Raw genomic sequence first — 22,115 nt, 5'->3', positions numbered from 1 at the left:
ATTGGATACTCGGATCATTCAAAAGGAAGGTGTTGTCACCATGTGCTTATTGGAGTCAAGCTAGGATGATCAATGAACTACTTTCTAACTTCAATTGGTTTCTACTACATCCTTCCAATGATATCTCGGTAACAAGTATCATCATCTACTACATGCACACATTTATTGCATCTACCATGTGTAGGTTGTATCATGGCATGCTATTCATTCTTTCTTGTGATATTTGTTTCCTTTCTCAAAGCATCCCAACAATAATCTCTTGTTGCTAGTTGTGATGTCTTTGATGGTTGTGTGGTAGGAATTCATTTATATACAATAAGACCATATCTAGCCATGTGCTATGCTTCCAAGCAAATATTTTATTGGTATATCTATGACTTTCTTTTGGATATCTTGTTCCTTCGTGTTGTAACTATTTCGGGTGTACATCCTTCTTTGTAGATATATATCATCATGATTTCGTCTACGTAGAATCTTATACACTTGAGAGAAGTTGCATATCTAGATGATATCCTTTCTTTCACTTCCACCTTGTCTTTCTTTTGTTTTTTTCTTTGGTGGCTCCATGAAAGCTTTTGCCTTGAGTGTGTGCCTTATCTCGTTGCATCTTGATGCACTCTTGTGTGGTGAAGATTATTTTCCTCATGCTTATCTCTATGAGGCTTTTCCCATCTTGGTATTCCTCGTCTTGATGAGGCTTTCATCTTCTATCTTCACTAGGTTGTCACAAGTGTTGGTTATTCTTTTTACAATTTTAGTGTGCTTGTGAACCATTTTGCTTGGTGTGTGTGGGGAGGACATGTCATGCACCGTGTATCTCATTTACCCAAGACTATGTTGATGCTTTATGCTCATCCTTATATTAGGCTTCTCAAGTGCTTTGTCATGACTCACACACATCATTTTGGTTGAGCCTATTCTTAAGTTGACTCTTTTACATGTTGCTCAACCATGTGCTTGTTGCAAGTGCTAGGCTTTGTTTCCTATATGCTCACTTGCACTGGTTGTGAGTTTCTATTGATTTTTGGGGAGCTATGATCCTATTTTATGCACTTTGTATCCAATACAAATATTCTTATTTGTGCACAAATCACGGGGAGCTTCTCTAGTTTCTTTAGAACACTCCTCTGCTCATATCATAATATCATTTATTCTTGTGGCTCATAGGATCCTTGGTCTAGTTGGTTCAGTTGATATCCTTTGATTGCTTGCTTCAATTGGTATATTTTGACTGCTTCATTGCTTGTGTCCCTCTTTGTTATGTCTTTGTGGCATATCATTCTTTAGCAATCTTTGTGCCTCAATATAGTTTGTGTTCCTCCAAGTATTTACCTTTGGGTATGTGTATTGCATTCCACTCTCTTGTTGAGAAATACACATTTTTATGGAGGACCACAATTTATATTGGCCTTCTTAGATTTTCGCCAATTTTGGCAATCGATGCCAATGGGGGAGAAGTTTCAGGGAGCTTTGTGGAGAATTTTATAGAGTTATCTCCTCTTGCTTTGGTTTTGTTCCTTAGCATTTGCATCTCATTCGCATGCACTATTGGTTGTTACGTTGCATGGTGATGCATAATTCCTTGTATAAACTCTCTTGAAAGTGACTGTCATCAATTATCAAAATGGGGGAGATTGAAAGAACATGCGGTGCCCCCATGTTTGGTTTTGGTAATTGATGACAATCTCTATGGACTAATGGTTGTCTTGAGTTATATTTGAAGGATTTGTCCATAGGATTTTCTTGAAGTCCATGTGTTGGTTTCAAGGAGTTTATGAGTTGACCAAGGTGCTATTAAGGAATTATCCAAAGATTGGTCATGTGAGTATTGAGCTTATTGCAAGCATGTCTTGAAGAAGAAGATTGTGTGCTCATTCATGTTTACCTTCAAGACATCATCCAAAGTAGAGAGTTGGAAAGATTCAAGGTTGATTAAGACTAAGTCAAGAGTGAATCAAGTTGATCAACTCACAAAGCGTAAAAGGTGTACCGAGAGGGATCAAGTGATCCCATGGTATGGTAAGCATTGTCCATTGCACTTTGTGTACTAACCCATGGTCTATGTGAGAGTTCTATTTGGGGTTAGGTACGTGTCCATGGGCTTGCGTCAAAAGGAAGATATCATACAACCCATGGAAAGGATGACATCAAGTGGTGATCGTCATCAAGATTGCCGTGTGCAAGTTCAAGTGGAGCATCACGAAGAGATCAAGTGCTTGAATCTTGCCATCCATTATGGTGTCAATGGACTTGTGAAGATGTGCCGAAGAGTGGCTCACCCATAGTGGACTATGGGGGAGCAGTCATCTAGTCTTCATCGAGCCAACAGAATCAAGAAAGGTGGTCCAACTTGAGGGAGTCAAGATCGTCATCATCTAGCTCAAGTGGACCATGTGCAAGGCAAAGGTTTGCCCTTGATAGGTTTTCTATTTTACCGGTCTCGTGGTGGTATTTGGGAGACCGGGTTATAGGATCATTTGCCGTACTATCAAGGGGGGCTCTCAAGTTGGTAGCTTGATCGTATCGTTAGTAGAGAGCTCAAACCATTGCATCCTTGCATCATGTTTCTTGGTTCTTGTTTCATTCTTTTTGTGAGTCTTAGAGCTTATGGTCATATTGATGACAAGCTTGAGTTCATAGAAAATGGAGTTCGCATGCGTCTTCTATGATGTTTTCGATGTCGGAGGTTTTACCGATCTTATCCGAGGAAGGATTCTCTCCATTTTCTTATGGGCCTTTTATATTTTGCTTCTTATCGATATTTATTTCAAGATTGTGTTAGCCCTTGTCGCTAGCTTTCCAACAAACTTGGTTTCATCGAATTCGGAGTCCGTTTGCAGAAGTTGTGGCAGTTTTGGTGTTCTGAAAAGGCTGCAGCGGTACTACCGCGAATTGGAGCGGATGTAATTTTTTACTACCGCTCCAGAGCGGTGCTACCGCGGCTCCTTCAGCGGTAGTACCATTCCGGACCAAAAAACTCGTCCCAAGTCCTGTGGAGGTAGGCACGGAAGTATTTTTTTGTACCGCTCGCAAGCAGTAGTACTGCTACCATTTGCGGTAGTACCGTGAGGTCGAGCGGTAGTACCGTGAGGAGGAGCGGTAGTACCACTCCGGCGGTTCTACTGGCCTTTTGCCTCCTCGCTGTTGTTTTTCAAAGGGGTACTACCGCCCTAGCGGTAGTACCGCTCCTTGGAGCGGTAGTACCGCTCTGTGCGGGCTGTGAGCATTACGGTTGGATTTTCCACCAGCTATAAAAGGGGGTCTTCTTCCCCATTGAACCTTATCCTTTGAGCTCGTGTTCTTCCCCCATTGTTGACCTTATTCGAGCTTGCTATCTGTCAATCTCTCCATGGATTCTTGCTAGTTTTTGATGGAAAAGAGAGAGGAGATCTAGATCCACGTTTCCACCAATCACTTTCTCCTCTATGTGAGGGGAACCCTTGGATCTAGATCTTGGAGTTCTTGGTGTTCTCCTTCTTGTTCTTCCTCTCATTTTCCTCCCTAGCATTAGTTGCTTTGGTGGGATTTGAGAGAGAAGGACTTGGGCACTCAGTGTGCCCTTGCCATTGCATTTGGTGCATCGGTTTGAGTTCTCCACGTGATACGTGGAAGTTACAAGTTGAGAAGCTTATTACTCTTGGGTGCTTGGTACCCTTGAGCTTGTTACTCTTGGGTGTTTGGACACCCTAGAGCTTGTTCCTATTGGGTGCCTTTGGCACCCTAGATGGTTGGAGTTGTTCGGAGCTCAATCATTGTGGTGTAAAGCTCCGGGCAAGCGTCGGGGTCTCCAATTAGGTTGTGGAGATCACCCCGACCAATTTGACGGGTATCGGTGACCGCCCCCAAGGGTTGCCAAAGTGTACGGGTTCGGTAACCGCCCCCAAGGGTTACCATTTGTACGGGTTCGGTGACCGCCCTCAAAGGTCCCTTAGTGGAATCACGACATCTTGCATTGTGCGAGGGCGTGAGGAGATTACGGTGGCCCTAGTGGCTTCTTGGGGAGCATTGTGCCTCCACACCGCTCCAAACGGAGATTAGCATCCGCAAGGGTGTGAACTTCGAGATACATCATCGTCTCCGCGTGCCTCGGTTATCTCTTACCCGAGCCCTTTACTTATGCACTTTACTTTGTGATAGCCATATTGTTCTTTTTCATATATCTTGCTATCACATAGTTACTTATCTTGCTTAGCATAAGTTGTTGGTGCACATAGGTGAGCCTAGTTGTTTTAAGTTTTGTGCTTGACAAATTAACCGCTAGGTTTATTTCGCATTTGTTCAAGCCTAAACCATAATTATTTTAAAGCGCCTATTCACCCCCCTCTAGGCGACATCCACGATCTTTCAGGATGCTTGTCCAAGGAAGGGCAGGACCGAAGCACCATCCACACACATATCAAATTATCAAAGTAATGAACGCGAATCATACGAGCATGATGAAAACTAGCTTGACGATAATTCCCATGTGTCCTCGGGAGCGCTTTGCTTTATATAAGAGTTTGTCCAGACTTGTCCTTTGCTACAAAAAGGATAGGGCCACCTTGCTGCACCTTAGTTACTTTTGTTACTTGTTACCTGTTACGAATTACCTTATCACAAAACTAGCTGTTACTGATAATTTCAGTTCTTGCAGAGAATACCTTACTGAAAACCGCTTGTCATTTCCTTCTACTCCTCGTTGGGTTCGACACTCTTACTTACCGAAAGGACCACGATAGATCCCCTATACTTGTGGGTCATCACATAGCATGAATATTAAAGCACATCTGGGCCTGCATCCTGAGGAACGCTCAAATCGGCCGTTTTTGTGGAGCCAGGTTCGTGCGGTGCTGCCCTAGGCATGTGGGCGTGGGCGGTTGCTGAAGGAAATATGCCCTAGAGGCAATAATAAAGTTATTATTTATTTCCTTATTTCATGATAAATGTTTATTATTCATGCTAGAATTGTATTAACCGGAATCTTAGTACATGTGTGGATACATAGACAAACAGAGTATCACTAGTATGCCTCTACTTGACTAGCTCGTTGAATCAAAGATGGTTAAGTTTCCTAGCCATATACATGAGTTTTCATTTGATTAACGGGATCACATCATTAGAGAATGATGTGATTGACTTGACCCATTTCTTTAGCTTAGCACTTGATCATTTAGTATGTTGCTATTGCTTTCTTCATGACTTATACATGTTCCTATGACTGAGGTTATGCAACTCCCGAATACCGGAGGAACACTTTGTGTGCTACCAAACATCACAAGTAACTGGGTGATTATAAAGGTGCTCTATAGGTGTCTCCGATGGTACTTGTTGAGTTGGCATAGATCAAGATTAGGATTTGTCACTTCGATTATCGGAGAGGTATCTCTGGGCCCTCTCGGTAATGCACATCACCATAAGCCTTGCAAGCAATGTAACTAATAAGTTAGTTGTGGGATGATGCATTATGGAACGAGTAAAGAGACTTACCGGTAACGAGATTGAACTAGGTATTGAGATACCGACGATCGAATCTCGAGCAAGTAACATACCGATGACAAAGGAAACAACGTATGTTGTTATGCGATTTTGACCGATAAAGATCTTTGTAGAATATGTAGGATCCAATATGAGCATCCAGGTTCCACTATTGGTTACTGACCGGAGACGTGTCTCGGTCATGTCTACATAGTTCTCGAACCCATAGGGTCCGCACACTTAACGTTCGCTGACGATCGGTATTATGAGTTTATGTGTTTTGATGTACCGAAGGTAGTTCAGAGCCCCGAATATGATCACGTACATGATGAGGAGTCTGGAAATGGTCGAGACATAAAGATTGATATATTGGAATACTATGTTTGGACTTCGGAAGGTTTCCGGGCAAGTTCGGACATATACCGGAGTACCTGGGGGTTACCGGAACCCCCCGGGGAGTGTAATGGGCCTGTTGGGCCTTAGTGGAGAAGAGGAGGGCGGCTAGGGCAGGCTGCGCGCCCCCTCCCCCTCGAGTCCGAATTGGACAAGGAGGGGGGGCCCTTTACTTCCTCCTCTCTCCTTCCCTTCCCCCTTCTCCTACTCCTACTAGGAAAGAAGGAGTCCTACTCCCGGTGGGAGTAGGACTCCCCCCTTGGCGCGCCTCCTCCTTAGCTGGCTGCCTCCCCCTAGCTCCTTTATATACAGGGGAAGGGGGGCACCCCAAGACACACAAGTTGATCATTGATCTTTAGCCGTGTGCGGTGCCCCCCTCCACCATAATCCACCTTGGTCATATCGTAGTGGTGCTTAGGCGAAGCCCTGCGTCGGTAGCTTCATCAACACCGTCATCACACTGTCGTGCTGACGGAACTCTCCCTCAAAGCTCTACTGGACCGTGAGTTCGTGGGACGTCATCGAGCTGAACATGTGCAGATCGTGGAGGTGTCGTACGTTCAGTACTAGGATCGGTCGATCGTGAAGACGTATGACGACATCAACCACGTTGTCATAACGCTTCCGCTTTCAGTCTACGAGGGTACATGGACAACACTCTCCCCTCTCGTTGCTATGAATCACCATGATCTTGCGTGTGCGTAGGAAATTTTTGAAATTACCACGTTCCCCAACAGTGGCATCCGAGCTAGGTTTATGCGTAGATGTTATATGCACGAGTAGAACACAAGTGAGTTGTGGGCGATAATAGTCATACTGCTTACCATCATGTCATACTTTGATTCGGCGGTATTGTTGGATGAAGCGGCTATCGGTGTCAAAACCGGCGGATCTCGGGTAGGGGGTCCCGAACTATGCGTCTAAGGCTAATGGTAACAGGAGACTGGGGACACGATGTTTACCCAGGTTCAGGCCCTCTCGATGGAGGTAATACCCTACTTCCTACTTGATTGATCTTGATGATATGAATATTACATGAGTTGATCTACCACGAGATCAGAGAGGCTAAACCCTAGAAGCTAGCCTATGGTATGATTGTTGATAATGATGATGATTCCTACGGACTAAACCCTCCAGTTTATATAGACACCAGAGGGGGCTAGGGTTACACAGAGTCGGTTTACAGAGAAGGAGATCTATATCCGAATCGCCAAGCTTGCCTTCCATGCCAAGGAGAGTCCCATCCGGACACGGGACGAAGTTTTCTGTCTTGTATCTTCATAGTCCAATAGTTCGGCCAAAGTATATAGTCCGGCTGTCCGGATACCCCCTTATCCAGGACTCCCTCAGTAGCCCCCGAACCAGGCTTCAATGACGATGAGTCCGGCGCGCAGATTGTCTTCGGCATTGCAAGGTGGGTTCTTCTCCAAATCCGGTGCACCGGTCATAGCGAATAGTGTCCGGCCTCCCAGTAAGGTTGTACTCCTCGGCTTCTGTGCCTCCACAATGGCCATCTCCACGTGTCGATCGAAGACAAGGGGCCAGGGCATTTTTGCATTTGCCACCCTAATCCCGTAGGTGAGACGTCTATTTGAAGAGACGGGGATCTTCAGATCCAAATCACACCACCTTCCCCCAAGAAAGCATTTCACAGAGCGCGCCCAAAAGAGGCCATCCCATCATGACCGGTCGCCGCAGTCCTGCTCGCTGCTCCCCTAGCCCGAAGCCAGGGGATTGGGAGAAGTGTTCCATCCCTCGCAGCCGCTTGATAGAGCTGCAGACCAAAGGGTTCCTTTCGCCCGCATATATGGTCCCTGTCCGATCCGGACTAGCCACCTATAATGGCGGGGAGCAAGCGGAGAGATTCCCTAACCCATCTCGGGGGAGCGGGTATGCCTTGTCCCATATCTGCTAAGAGGTGTTGGGTTTCCAATCCACCCATTCCTCCGCGGGCTCCTGGAGTTCTATGGCCTCCAGTTGCATAATCTTACCCCTGCCTCCATACTGCACATTGCGGGCTACGTTGCCCTCTGCGAGCTGTTCCTGGGCTGCGAAGCTCATTTTGAGCTATGGAAGAGGTTGTTCTGCCTCGTCCCCCGCAACCAGGAGGGATCCATATATCAAGTGGGCGGAGTCGAAATATGGCGCATTGCCCAGATCGGATACCTGTCCGGTACTCCAAAGAAGGCGTCCGAAGACTGGCCCTCAGAGTGGTTTTATGTCGATGACGTTCCCCTTCTGAACCCAGTCCGGACGGGCCTTCCCGAGTTCACCAATACTCCGCTGAAGAAACGCCAGAGCTGGCGCCCTTGGAGCCCCCAGGAGGAAGAAAACAGGGAGGTCTTCTATCTGATGAGCCGGATACAAACCCTCGCCAAATTAGGATTGATAATAATTGAAGTCATGTCAATATGCATTATAAGGGGAGTGCAACCACTTCAATATAGGGGAAAACCCATGTGGCACTTCAATGAAGAAGATGATGCCTCCTGCTGTGGTCGCAAAGGTCCGGACTCCGCCACATCCTTGGCGAGGATACTATCCGAATTATACAAGGGAGAAGAAGAGGAGTTCCTCCGCATTAAACCGCGGGACGGATTTTCCATGTACAACCCCTGAAGCTGGGTAAGTTGTTATTCGTTACTCGACTCTATTCGTTCTTACCTTCTTGACCACAATTATTTACCTTACTGTTTTAAAAGCAGGAACTGAGGAAGGCCGTAAAAGAGTGCAACAGCCCTTCTCCGCAGCCAGAGGATCCCGACCGGGCTCTCGACCTCGGACTTGAATAAGATCCGGACATATTCATGGAATTTGTCGACATGATCTTCTACCAGGCAAGCAACAGCGGCTCCCTAGTGGCCATCATCGTGGATTATCCCGGACTGCTACCCGTGTCGCATGTAAGTAATGTTGGGGTTCCAACCTTCCGAAAGGATTCCTTTGTTTTGCCACACCTTATAATCACATGCCGTATTTTTATAGAAATGGCGGTCTGGACGCCATGCGGGACTCGTGGGGACCTCTCAGCAAGAGGCGCCTAGACAAGGCAGGCTTAAAAGGAAGGCGATATTGAGCGGCATGCAGGCGCAGAGGTATTCATTAAACTTGCCCCGTGGCCTATTTGGTCTATTCATCGAGCCGCGATGGCTTTAATTATGTCCTATCAGGAAGCGCCGGGCTGTGTCCGGGGACCCTACCAGCCACGCCTCCAGCAGCCAGATTCCTGGACCGGATTCACAGGCGGAGGCTGATGTGGGGACAGTGCCAAACTGTCCTCCTGCGGAGGATATGGATATGCTTTCCACCACAAATTCAGAAGTGGAAAGCGCCATGAATCACCGGCGCCGACGTGCCGTACTCCGCGGTAGTGTTTTTTTTCCGAAGTGGCGTTCAATGCCTTTAATTCCGGACATGCCTATATCGCGCTGCTCAGGATGGACTTGCCAGAGCAACGGACCAGTATGTGAAGGATATACAGGTAAGAGAATTTGATAAGTATGTGTAGTAGTAGCCCCTGAGACTTGAAATAGTTGACACAACTAATTTAAGGATCACTAAATGCGCAGGTTCTTGTAGAGAAGAATACCCAGTTGTCTCAAGAGATGGAGGAGTGTAAGGCCCGGATGAAGGCCAATGTAGCCGAACAAGCAGAATCCAAAAAGGCTTCCTCTGGTAATAATTTCTTTCTACCAGTTTGTGTGTTCGGCATGGTTTATAAATTTGACGAAATATTCGGCAGATAATCCCAGAGGAAATCCGGAGACTATGGGAGATAATGAGCTGCATCTGCGAAGTCAGCTGAAGGCGGGCGAACGCGTGCTGACGCAGTCTATCCAGGAGAGGAATAAGCTGCAAGATGCTAATCTCCAACTGAGCATCAAATTGAAAGATGTTCGGGCTCAGCTCACGGACTCCGTGAAGGAGAACCGGAGTCTTCGACGCGGCATTTATAGTAAGTGCTTGAACGAACTGTGGTATAGTTCGGCAAGGAGGCGTATTGACAGAGTTATGTCTACAGGTATGCTGACGAGACGCCCTGAAGAGGAGATGCCTAGGTCTGCAGGTGATATGCCGCAAGAGCTTTCACAACTGCATGAACGAGCTCGACATGTGATGCAGGGTATTGCCCAGGCTTTATGGCCGTCTGCTTCCCTGCCAGGAGGCATGGGCGAACTTGTAGAGATGCTCAATGGAGCACGGCGGCGCTTCCGACTATGGAAGATATCAGCTTGCCGGCTAGGTGTGAGAGAAGCTTGGGCCATGGTGAAGACGCAATATGCCAAGGCTGGCCCGAACCATATGGCCGAAGTCAGACCGGCTGGGCCAGATGGACAAAAGATACCCGTTAGTTTGGTATATGATCAAGTAGCATTAGCTGCAAAGTATTCCCAGCAGGATTGTAAGCTAGACAGCCTGTTGGATGGTATAGAGGAGGAGTACAGCCAGTCCATATGATTATGTAATTTTGAATGGGCTCATGTACTCCCTAGATGGGTTGAAAATCATTTGTCATGGCGGACCTTTTCGCTTCAGCCCCCGGATCCGACAGTCCGGGGTGTATCCGAATACCCACACAGTAATAAAAAACCGGGGTATGCGTGGAAACTAGGCATAGGGGTCATAAGTGCTTGAACAGACAAGTACCCGACTAGTTATGTTATATTACATGGATAGTAAGAAACATCTTCCAGAGAGAATAGTTCCGTTAGGGGTTCCTTTCTCTGAGTACGCATGCGTCGATGTGCATGTCCGAACTGCGCACAAGAACGCAGGAAACTAAGCATCTGAGTATTTTCGTTGTTAGGAACGAGAACAACTTTTGTTCACCGAGCGAATATTCCCTTAAGAACGCTAGCTTTCGGCTTCACCCAGTCTGAGGTACACATCTGGCTCAACCGGCAGTAACAATCGCAGAGGTTCTCCCCTTATGCCCTAGCCGAATTAACGGGAACGTAGGGCATAAATACAAGAGCCAGGCAACCCAACATGGCCAAAACTTAAGTCATATTGATGCATATAATGGTGAAGAAAAGGCACATATGGAAAGAAAAATGCATATGTGGCTGGCAAGAAGCCATTAAAGTGGTTATATTTAGCTTCCGAATAGGAAGGCCCCAGGTATAGTGTGCACGCATAATGCGGCCGGAGTGCCTAGGGCATCCGTACAGTTATAAGGCTGTAAAAAAGGAAAAAGGGGCGAGGAAGGAGGAAAAAGAACAGAATCGTAGGGGCGGAGATTAGGAGACGAACACTGGGTTCGACGCTAGGCGTATAATCTCCGGAGTCTGGCCGCGTTCCATGGGTTTGGCTCGAGTCTGTTATCAGAGGCGTTGCATAGACGGTACGCTCCTCCGGTGAGAACTTTATCAATGATGAAGGGTCCTTCCCACTTGGGTTTGAGCTTGTCCTTCTTCTTCTCAGGTAGGCGTAGAACGAGTTCGCCAATGTTATAAGTCTTGGCCCGTACTTCTCTGCTTTGATACCTTTGAGCTTGTTGCTCATAGAATGCAGAACAACTTTTAGCGACATCCTGCTCCTCCTCCAAAGCATCTAAGTTGTCCTGCCGGTCTAGCTCGGCTTCCTTCTCTTCATACATGCGCACGCGAGGTGAGTCATGAATTATATCGCAGGGCAGTACTGCTTCTGTGCCGTACACCATAAAAAATGATGTGTATCCGGTGGTGCGATTCGGCGTGGTCCGCCGCCCCCAGAGTACGGAGTCGAGTTCCTCGACCCAATGCGTGTCTGATTCCTTCAAGGAACGCACTAGTTTGGGTTTGATGCCGCTCATAATAAGACCATTTGCACGTTTGACCTGACCGTTTGTTTGGGGGTGATAGACAGAGACGTAGTCGAGCTTAATGCCCATTTTGCCACACCAGGCCTTCACCTCCTCAGCTGTAAAATTCGAGCCGTTGTTAGTGATGATATTGTGGGGGACACCATAACGGTGTACAACCTCCGATATGAAGTCTATCACCGGTCCGAATTCGGCTGTTTTAACTGGTTTGGCTTCTATCCATTTGGTGAACTTGTCCACCATGACCAATAGGTATTTTTTCTTATGGCTTCCCCCTTTAAGGGGTCCCACCATATCAAACCCCCAGACCGCGAAGGGCCAAATTATGGGGATCGTTTGGAGAGCGGTAGGGGGCATATGGCTCTGTTTGGCAAATAGTTGACAACCAACGCAATGTTGGACAAGGTCCTGTGCGTCCGCCCGGGCTGTCAGCCAGTAGAATCCTGTCCGGAAGGCCTTGCTTACGAGAGCTCGGGCTGCCGCGTGGTTCCCACCTAGTCCAGAATGGATTTCGGCTAAGAGCTGCCGCCCTTCCTCTTCGGAGATGCATCGTTGGAGCACTCCGGTGGGGCTCTTCTTGTAGAGTTCTCCTTCATGGACTTTGTAGGCTTTAGAGCATCGCACAATACAACGCGCCTCATTTTGGTCCTCGGGGAGCTCTTGCCTATTAAGGTAGGCCAAGAAGGGCTCGGTCCACGGGGTGATGACAACCATTATCTCGTGGGCCGAAGATGTTATTTCGGTGGCGGAGCCTCCGATTATGTTTGAAGATTCAGAATCTGGGGTTGTGTTCGGAGCCGGACTAATAGTGCCAGACTCCCCTTCCCATGCCACAGATGGCTTGAACAACCTTTCTAAGAAGATGTTAGGTGGGACGGGGTCGCGTCGAGCGCTGATGCGGGCGAGTATATCGGCCGCTTGGTTGTTTTCTGTGACCACATGGTGGAATTCGAGCCCCTCGAACCGCACTGATATTTTGAGGACGGCATTGCGGTACGCCGCCATTTTCGGATCCTTGGCGTCAAAGTCTCTGTTTACTTGAGATATTGTGAGGTTCGAGTCCCCGCGCACTTCGAGGTGTTGAATTCCCATGGAGACTGCCATCCGAAGACCATGCAACAGAGCCTCGTATTCGGCTGCATTGTTAGAGTCTGTGTATAATATTTGGAGGATGTACTGCACCGTATCTCCGGTGGGGGATGTCAGGACGACACCTGCTCCCAATCTGGCCAGCATTTTGGAGCCGTCGAAATGCATGATCCAATTTGAGTACGCACAGTACTCTTTAGGGAGTTCGGCCTCTGTCCATTCGGTGACGAAGTCAGCCCGTACTTGCGACTTAATGGCCCATCGTGGTTTGTATATTATGTCGAACGGAAGGAGCTCAATAGCCCGTTTAGCAATTCGGCCTGTTGTGTCGCGGTTATTTATTATGTCATTGAGTGGAACTTCGGAGGCCACCGTGATCGAACACTCTTGAAAGTAGTGTCATAGTTTCTGGGATGCCATGAAGACCGCGTACGCTATCTTCTGATAATGCGGGTACCGAGATTTGCATGGAGTGAGGACAATGGACACATAATATACCGGCTTTTGGAGCGGGAACTTGTGTCGGTCTATTTCTCGTTCGACGACGAGCACTGCGCTCACAACTTGGTTTGTTGCGGCTATGTATAATAACATAGGTTCGCCAATGTTTGGTGCTGTCAGGACTGGGTTTGTGGCCAAGAGTGCCTTTATTTCTTCCAGTCCGGCCGTGGCCGCATCCGTCCACTCGAAGTGTTCGGTGCGTCGAAGAAGGCGATACAGGGATAGTGCCTTTTCTCCTAAGCGGGAGATAAAGTGGCTTAAGGCAGCCACACATCCAGTTAATTTCTGGATCTGCTTGAGGTCTGTTGGTATAGCCAACTGCGACAGAGCTCAGATTTTTTCCGGATTGGCTTCAATTCCTCTATTGGAAACGATCAAGCCGAGCAATTTTTCGGAGGGTACTCCGAAGACACACTTCTCCGGGTTGAGCTTGATGTTGTATGTTCGGAGATTATCGAACGTGAGCCTCAAGTCATCTATTAAAGTTTCGACGTGTCTTGTTTTGATGACCACGTCGTCTATGTAGGCCTCTACTGTCTTCTCGATTTGTTTTTCCAGGCATGTCTGAATCATGCGTTGATAGGTTGCGCCGGCGTTTTTGAGCCCGAAGGGCATGGTGTTGAAACAGAAGTGACCGTATGGAGTGATGAAGGCTGTTGCAGCCTGGTTGGACTCCGCCATCTTTATTTGATGGTATCCGGAGTATGCGTCGAGGAAACACAATGAATTGTGTCCTGCGGTGGCATCGGTTATCTGATCAATGCGGGGTAGGGGGAAAGGATCCTTAGGGCAGGCTTTATTGAGGTCTTTGAAATCGACACACAAGCGCCAGTATTTGTCCTTTTTGGTACCATTACCAAGTTTGCTAGCCAATCCGGATGTTTGATGTCTCTGATGAATCCGGCCTCAAGTAGCTTGGCTAGTTCTTCTCCCATGGCTTGCCGCTTAGGCTCTGAGAAGCGTCTAAGAGTCTGCTTCACTGGCTTGTATCCTTTCAGTATATTGAGGTTGTGTTCGGCCAGTCTGCGTGGGATGCCCGGCATGTCTGAAGGGTGGCAGTCAAAAATATCACAATTTTCACGCAGGAAGTCTCGCAGTGCGGCATCTATTGTGGGGTTCAGCTGTGTTCCTATGGAAGCTGTCTTCGAAGGGTCCGTTGGGTGGACCTGGAATTTGACTATCTCGTCCGCTGGCTTGAAGGAGGTGGATTTAGGTCGCTTGTCGAGTATCACGTCATCTCTGTCCACCGTTGCTCGCAGGGTTGTCAGTTCTTCGGGCGCGAGGGCTTCTGATAATGCCTCCAGGGCGAGGGGCGCAGTTTTATTTTTGGCACAGAGTGCGACGTCCGGATCACTAGCTAGAGTGATGATTCCGTTGGGCCCGGGCATTTTGAGCTTCATGTACCCGTAATGGGGTATAGCCTGAAAACTCGCGAATGCGTCTTGCCCCAAGAGGGCGTGGTATCCGCTGCTGAACGGGGCTACTTGGAATGTAATTTCTTCGGACCTGTAATTCTCCGGCGTGCTGAATACCACATCCAGTGTGATTTTTCCCGCGCATTGTTCCTCTCGACTAGGGATAATTCCCCCGAAGGTCGTGCTGCTTCATTCAATGCGGCTCTTGTCGATTTCCATCTTGTTAAGGGTTTACTCATAGATGAGGTTTAGTCTGCTTCCGCCGTCCATGAGCACTTTAGTAAGCCTGAAGCCATCCCCGATTGGGCTAAGGACCAAAGCAGCTGGTGCTCGGACTGTCCGGAATTGGGGTTCGTCACTGACATTGTAGGTTATAGCCGTGTCGTTCCATGGGTTTATTGTTGCCACGTGGCAAACTTCTGCGAGGCTGCACTGAGCTCGCTTGCACCTATTATTTGAGGCGAAAGTCTCGAAGACTGTAAATACCGTATTGTTGTCTCCGGCGGGATGTTTTATGAGGAGATCCTCGCCGCCTTTTGCTACCTGCCGGAGTATCCAACATGCTCTAAGGCTATGCATTGGCGTAGTATCCGGTGTGCTATGAATCTTGCACGACCCGTTTAGCCATTCTTCCAATACGGTTCTGCGCCTTGCGGCGGGCTTTATTTTTTTGGTACTTGAATCGGGTGACTTACGAGAGTTTACCCTTTTAGTTCGGATAGGGGATTTGGCTAGAGCCGAATTGTCCCAACAACTTGTTTGGATTTTCCAGGCGCTTTCCATCGTGCAGTACTTTTGCACTATGGCCGCTAAGTCATCGAAGTGTACTATTTCACGGCGACTTATAGCGTTGAGAATCCCTTTGTCTGTGTAATGTTTGCAAAAGAGGGAGATTGCGTCTGCCTCGCGACATTCCTTGACCCTGTTTATCACAAGGAGGAATCTGGCCCAGTAATGATGTACTGTTTCTTGGGGCTCTTGTCTGATATGGGAAAGATTGGATAAATCTAGGTGGGTGGGCGGATTTGAATCCGAATCCCGACCCGATCTGGGACCCAGGGGCAAAGAAGCTTCCGAGCTTAACGGCTCGGTGTCGGTGTCAAAACCGGCGGATCTCGGGTAGGGGGTCCCGAACTGTGCGTCTAGGCGGATGGTAACAGGAGACAAGGGACACGATGTTTTACCCAGGTTTGGGCCCTCTTGATGGAGGTAAAACCCTACGTCCTGCTTGATTAATATTGATGATGTGTGTTACAAGAGTGGATCTACCACGAGATCAAGGAGGCTAAACCCTAGAAGCTAGCCTATGGTATGATTGTTGTTCGTCCTAAGGACTAAAGCCATCCGGTTTATATAGACACCGGAGAGGGCTAGGGTTACACAGAGTCGGTTACAATGGTAGGAAATCTACATATCCGTATCGCCAAGCTTGCCTTCCACGCCAAGGAAAGTCCCATCCGGACACGGGACGAAGTCTTCAATCTTCTATCTTCATAGTCTTAGAGTCCGGCCGATGATGATAGTTCGGCTATCCAGACACCCCCTAGTCCGGAACTCCCTCAGTAGCCCCTAAACCAGGCTTCAATGACGACGAGTCCGACACACATGTTGTCTTTGGCATTGCAAGGCGGGTTCTTCCTCCGAATAATTTATAGAAGATTATGAACACCAGGATAGTGTCCGGCTCTGCAAAATAAATTCCACATACCACCGTAGAGAGAATAATATCACACAAGTTCAATCTGCTGACGTATTTTATGGCGTGACGTCACACCATTACCAAGCCTTTACTCGAATTGTTTTTATTGTTCCACCTCCGCGCGTTTAGCGAGGCGGTTTCCTTGGCACGGCTTGTCGAAGCAGAGATCATGTTCCCCTTATTTCGGGATTCCCATCAATACGGACGTGGGCAACCCAACCGCGCCATTGATTGTGATGCTTGGGAGATAAGCAAGTTTTACCAGGCCGGTGGGGATACATGTTTTTGTCCGCCCATATAAGGGGATAAAGATCCACTCCTTTTACCTGCGCCTTCTTCCTCCTTGGCTTATCCATCTCCGCGAACTCGAGCTCCAGCGCCCAAGTCCGCACTTCTCACCTCAACCTTCTCCAACTATGTCCGGAGCGGGAGGCAAGTGGATGGCCTCCTCCGTCACGGAGGGGCAGATCCAGAAGCTGCGCGACGCCGGATACTTGTCCAGTGACATTGCGCATCGGCTCCCCGACGAGGGAGAGCTCATCCCCACCCCCAGGCCCCATGAGAGGGTAGTATTTCTTCCCCATTTCCTCTGCGGACTGGGCTTCCCACTTCATCCCTTTGTCCGGGGGCTCATGTTCTACTACGGCCTAGATTTCCATGATCTGGCCCTGAATTTCATCCTCAACATCTCAGTGTTTATCGTCGTGTGCGAGGCCTTCCTCTGCATCTAGCCCCACTTCGGCTTGTGGCTCAAGACCTTCAGTGTCAAGCCGAAGGTTGTGAAGGGCAGCCAAGCGGAGTGCGGAGGCGCCATGGTGGGCAGGATGTCCCACGTTACGTGGCTGGAGGGCACTTTCGTAGAAACCATCAAGGGGTGGCAATCGGGGTGGTTCTACATCACCGAGCCGCGTGACCCTGATTGGGCAGCGGCCCCCGAATTCAGATCCGGCATCCTACATGGCTCACCTCCTGGAAAGAGAGCGGCCGGATATGGGGGGATTCGGAGGAGTTGACCGGACTCCAAGCCTGTATCCAGAAGCTGGTGGACAAGAAGCTCAAGCTTGTCAACGTAGTCCAGGTCATGCTCATCCGCCGGATTCTCCCGTGCCAACGACGGGGCTTCAACATGTGGGAGTTTGATCCGACGCAGCACCAGACCCTGAGCAGGCTCTTCGACACTACGTACGAAGATGTCTGGAAGGTGCTGTTCAAGGGCACCGAAGCTCCCGCATCTGCTACCGAAGATCGCGGATTGCGCTCGCAGCGTCCAGCTGACGAGGTAGGTGATTTCACCACTTATTTTCCATAGTTTGACTCTATGTGGGATCTAAACTCCCTTTACCTTTGACAGGAATGGCTGGCAATGGCCGAACGGACTATCTGTCCGGCCCCATTGCCAGAGGACCCAGCGGACGCCTGCCTAACGGGGCTGCTGGCTCCGGCACCCCATGTGGTGCCGGAGAAGAAGGCCAAGAAGAAGGCCACGGGGACTCGGAAGAGTTCCCGTTTTCAGGTGCTATCGGATGATGAATCCGAGGCCGACTCCTCCCACCAAGGCGAGGAGGAGAAGAAGAAAGCCTCTCCCCCAGCGGGGGGAGGGAAGAAAAGGAAGGCCTCCCCAACAAGGGAGGCCGAGGGGTCCAAGAAGGGAAAAACTCTTCTCCCGGACTGCTCCGCCAACGGCAGTGACGACGACGAGGACTGGCCTCCAAGGGCCAAGCCCCTGGCGAGATCGTAAGTATCCGTACTCCCGAATAACTTCAAGGTTTTTCCTTTTCGCCACATAATGTCTTTTTAATGCCGCATACAACCCTGCAGTCCGCCCAAGGATGATCTTCCCGCTTCGTCGAGCGGGTCCTTAGGTGCGTCGGATATGGATTCCCTTCCGACTGCCTCCACCCCCCGCGCCGTGGACGATGCCGAGGTGGGATCCCAGGAAGGGACCCACCAGGAGGCGGAGGCCCCGGAGGTGTCATAGGACAACCTCTCGGATTTTGCACCGGACTCAGCCCCGGAACCCACAGTGGCTCCGGAGTCCGGCAGGCGACCCCTTCGCAAGAAGGGCAAGCCCGTGACGCCGGCTGCCTCCGTCCAACCGGAGGTGCCGGATAATTTGCTGGAGGCGCTCAACGGCGCCTCCATCAAAGAGGAACACTGCACTATTATGAGTGCGGTGATTCAGAAGGTGCAGCTCGCCAAGAGCGGGCTGACCGAAGCCTGCAGGAGCCTTCTAACAGGGTTTGAGGTAAGAATTTCAATATGTATAAAATGGTACCACATAGACAGTAGCCCCTGATGCTCGGTTCGATGTTCGGAAAGAAAAGCCGGACTGAGGATCTAAAAAGATATACGTAGGAGTCCTAAAAAATATGTCAATATGGGATTGCAGGCTGCGCTGCTGACCTCTGCCGCACTGACTGCGGAGGTTAATACTTTAAAGGAAAAACTCGAGCGGTCCGAGAACGAGCTCGGCCGTGCCAAGAAGCAGCTCGAGGATAAGGAAGGTGAGTAACACCTTATTAAAATTGTACCTTACAGAAAAGGATTTTGGTTGCAAAAAGAATGACAAGGATAATGCGGGTATTGCAGGGGCCACTAACGAGGTGGCGACCCTGAAAGAGGCGGTGGCCGCGGCCGAACGAAATGCGGCCGCAGAGCGCACCGAGCGAGAGAAACAGGAGGCGCGAGTGGTGGAGGTACAGCAAGAGCTCCAGGATCTCGTGAGAAAACATGAGAGCCTGGAGCGTGACTCGAAGACTCGAGAGTCTGAGCTTGCAACGGCTCTTGAGAGTGCCAAAGCCGCTAAGGCCGAAGCCTACAAGGCCCTCCAGGAGATTGAGGCGGTGAAGAAAATAGCAGCGGGTAAGGCATTTTTCATGCAAAGTAAGCATGTGAGTGTTAATAACCTGTTGCTTACCCGAATTCGGAGCTCTCCAGGAGCGTTCGCAGATCTTCCTCGCAGCGTGTCCGATGCTGCCGCATTCTACCGGACTGAGGAGGGGAGCTCGACGGAGAAGGTCTTCTGGTCTCAGTATGCTGAGGCCGGACATCCGGTGCCCCTTAGCGACCAGCTGAAGCAGCTGCTCGAGCTCCACAAGGCGGCCGAACAGGCCATGAAGGGCCTCATAGTTCGGCTGTGGCCTAAGGAGGCCATGCCTGGGAGCTACTTCGGCTTGGTGCGGCGGCTGGTGGATGCGTGCCCGAGGGTTGAAGTCATCAAGCACTCCGCCTATATTGAGGGTGCCCGTCGGGCCCTTGCCCGCACGAAGGTGCACTGGGGCAAGATGGATGCCCAGAAGCTTGTGACGGACCCGCCACCAGAGGGCAAGGAGCATCGCACGCCCGAGATGTATTATAAGAGTGTGCTGAAGGGCGCCCGCACTATTGCGGGGGAGTGCTCCAAAGATGTAATTTTTGAGTAGAATAGCATTTTGTTATCCTGTGCGCTGAAAACTTAGTTCATATGCACTAAGCAACGCTTGTTAATTTAAAATATTACCTTCTGTGCGGCTGTTTATCAAATCTGAGAGATGGCAAGTCGTCGGCTTCAGCCCCCATGCCACGAGTGCTGGGGTGTTCGGGATAAACTTGAGCACTCTTGTTCCCATTTTTGGGTCCATCTAGGGAGGCGCTCAACACAGCGAACAAGGCAACCGGACTTATAATGCTTGAACACTCTCACTTAGCCATAGAATTCTATAATTTTAAATTTTGGCGAAGCCCCTAGTCTTCGGAAGGTCGAATTTGGGGCGCTATCCACGCTTGGGCCGGACAAGATCCGGCTCCTCGCTCTAAGCGGCATAAGTCTTTAAGGACTCGCAAAAACCTCTCGAACAGCGACCGGCTCTCGCCTCATCATGACGGTCAGTTTTAGCTTTCTCCATTGAGGCGTTAACCCAGCTCAACTGGGGCGCAATCGCAGTGGTTCTCCCAGTGCTACCTTACCCGATACAGCGGAACGTAAGGTACCGAAACATGGGAGCCGGGCAAACCCAACTATTGACCCAAGACATGATTTGGAGCCGATGCATATAATGCTATAAGTTCGGGGTGCCGCACTTGTGAAAGTGTTCAGACTTGTCACACCATGATGCGGGAACCATAAGCCCCTGGTGTGTTTTAACCGTACCAAAGTGTACGGATGCGACATGTCGTAAATAAACATATGTATGAAAAAGAAATGCAGTTATAAACAAAAAGGTGCTGCATTGTTTTATTCAATAAGTGCTGCTATGAATGCAGAACGATACAAATAGTGCGATAAGCAAGGGATGGGACCGTTAAACATGTCCCCCTCCAGGGGTAGGCTGCAGACTGGTGTATAAAAATGCTCGTAATGGAGACCACTTGTATATTTGTTGTAGCCTTTGATCCTTCCCTGGCTGTTGCATCGTGAGTTCGGCAGGTCTACTGCCGGACAGGGCCTCTGACGAACGGAGTCCTATAGGTAAAAAATAAAAGGTAAAAAGAAAAAAGAACGACACACTTGAGAGCCCCTGGTGTGGTTGAGCCGCAGTCTGGGCTTATTGTGGTCGTGCCCCTCTCCCCATGCCCATGGTATCTTCAGAGCGTATTGGTGTACGCGAAGGACCTGTTTGGACGTTTTGCAGGGGCTGGGGTTGGGGCCGCACTGCTACGCGTGCTCGGAACGTGCCAGGTGGTCTTGTTGTAGGTTACTCCGGGCGCGCTTAGCTATGTCCGGCCGCTTAACGGCCGGACTCGAGAATTGCCTTAAGAGGCTGCATTGTACTTCTGCCGCGAGAGCCGCTGTATGTTCCTCCGTTCGGAGAGAACGTTCAGTGTTTCCGTTGACCGTGATGACTCCTCTAGGGCCTGGCATCTTGAGCTTGAGGTATGCATAGTGCGGCACGCGTTGAACTTTGCAAACGCGGTACGTCCGAGCAAGGCATGATAGCCGCTGCGGAACGGGACTATGTCGAAGATTAACTCCTCGCTGCGGAAGTTATCCGAGGATCCGAAGACCACTTCCAGTGTAACTGAGCCTGTACAATTGGCTTCTACACCTGGTATGACGCCTTTAAAGGTTGTCTTGGTAGGTTTAATCCTTGAGGGGTCTATGCCCATTTTGCGCACTGTATCCTGATAAAGCAGGTTCAGGCTGCTACCGCCGTCCATCAGGACTCTGGTGAGGTGAAATCCATTGACGATTGGGTCTAGGACCAATGCGGCGAATCTGCCGTGGCGGATGCTGGTGGGGTGGTCCCTTCGGTTAAAAGTGATCGGGCAGGAGGACCATGGATTGAACTTCGGGGCGACTGGCTCCATCGCGTATACATCCCTGAGTGCACGCTTCCGCTCCCTTTTGGGTATGTGCGTTGCGTATATCATGTTCATCGTCCGCACCTGTGGGGGGAAACCCTTCTGTCCTCTATTGTTCGGCGGTCGGGTCTCTTCCTCGTCATCGCTATGCAGCCCCTTGTCATTTTTTCGGCAATTAACTTGCCTGCCTGCTTGAATACCCAACAGTCCCTATTGGTGTGGTTAGCTGGCTTTTCGAGGGTGCCGTGTATCTGGCACAAGCGGTCGAGTATTCGGTCCAAATTGGACGGACCCGAAGCAGTTCTTTTGAATGGCTTTTTCCGCTGACCGGGTTTGGAGCCTCTCAATCCGGCATTGACTGCCGTATCCTCACTATTGTCGCCGTTAATGCGGCGCTTGCTTTTGTTATGACGCGACCTGCCATTCTGGTCCTTGAAATCCGGACTGCCAGAATTTTTGCTGAGGTTGTTGCTGCGTGCTA

This window comes from Triticum dicoccoides, chromosome 7B (genome assembly GCF_002162155.2).
Source record: "Triticum dicoccoides isolate Atlit2015 ecotype Zavitan chromosome 7B, WEW_v2.0, whole genome shotgun sequence".
NCBI classification, from domain to species: Eukaryota; Viridiplantae; Streptophyta; class Magnoliopsida; order Poales; family Poaceae; genus Triticum; species Triticum dicoccoides.
This window is presented reverse-complemented; position numbering follows the sequence as displayed.